The following is a 1224-nucleotide window of genomic DNA, read 5'->3' as shown; positions in this document are numbered from 1 at the left end:
ACCTCAAGCTATGTCTTGGTGCTTGTTTGAAAGCTCTGGCGATGAGGCGTTCTGCCAAATGACTTTGACAGTCTACTCGGGGAACCAACCGACAGGATCCATCATCTCCTTTTCCCGCAGGGTCTCGAGGACGTTATGTGCGGACCACTTACTGATCGCCTTGTGGTCGAAGGTGTCTTTTTGCATAAACTTTTCGACGAAGGACAGGTGGGGCGGAACGGTCCAACTGGACGGAGTGTTCCGTGGTAGCGTGGCCAGGCCCATCCTTCGCAACAGTGGGGACAGATAGAACCTCAAGGGTCCACGCAAAGCTTGATGCAGCCGCACACGAAAGTGGCCATCAGGACGAGGGCCAAGTCGGGCACGCCTTTCCCCCCTTTCTCCAGAGATTTTGTACATTGTGTCCCTATGGACACAGTCCATTTTTGATCTCCAGATAAAGTGGAAGATGGGTCGGGTAACTATCGCGGTGCAGGAGTTAGCTTTTGCAGCGGCTGCACCTCAGCACCCAGTCCTGGAAACGTTTTAATGTCTAAAGGTTGCTAGGTATTTTGCTGAAAAATGTAAGGGGACATTAACTATAAACACCATTATTAATCGGCCAGCCCCTCGTTCCCGCTGATATTTCGGATGGAGAGAGTTTCCAGCTTGAATGTCATTGCTCGCCACGATCAGAATGCATGATTGGTCTGTTTTTAAGTTAGGGGAGAGCGCGAACGCAGTCCCCCACTACCACAAATTTTGCAGTCGAGTATCCCGCATTTGGGGACATCGCAGGCGTCAGCACACCCGAAGTGCAATGGGCTAGCCTCGTCCTGGGAGAACCTCCTTCGTGATCAAGGTCTCTCCCCTGCCAGGTAAGTATGCTTAAACGGTGTTGCAAATCCCCATCCAACGGCAATCAATACTTTTTAAGTTTATTGTAAGTAAGAATCATAAACGCTTCATTTCCCCTTTTTAAAAGAGCATACACTGGAAATATAGGCATGGTTGTTTTGCCATCAGTTCTTTCGTTAAATACGATCGCTTTAAAGATTGTATTGCATTTCGCTGCTTCATTTGCATATCATCCATAAAAGGAAAGAGCATCACCATTCGCTGCATTCCTGAATGGTTCTGCCCATTTACAGCTCATCCAGACACATCTTTTGTTTCTCTCCTTGTCCCATTACCACCCTCCTTGCACCATCATCCCTTTTGTCATTTAATCACTCCTACCCTCCC

General features: G+C 48.4%; 1 non-coding gene across 1 annotated transcript; it reads right to left on the bottom strand.

Moving 5' to 3' along the window:
* Positions 1-701: 701 nt before the first annotated feature.
* LOC137324872 (U1 spliceosomal RNA) lies at positions 702-865 on the bottom strand. Its single transcript, XR_010963748.1, has one exon. It is a non-coding gene; the product is annotated as a U1 spliceosomal RNA (small nuclear RNA).
* Between the last annotated feature and the right edge of the window lie 359 nt (positions 866-1224).

This window comes from Heptranchias perlo, chromosome 8, assembly GCF_035084215.1.
Source record: "Heptranchias perlo isolate sHepPer1 chromosome 8, sHepPer1.hap1, whole genome shotgun sequence".
In the NCBI taxonomy this organism is placed as follows: domain Eukaryota; kingdom Metazoa; phylum Chordata; class Chondrichthyes; order Hexanchiformes; family Hexanchidae; genus Heptranchias; species Heptranchias perlo.
Note: the sequence above shows the minus strand (reverse complement) of the source record. Positions and strands in the feature narration are given on the sequence as shown.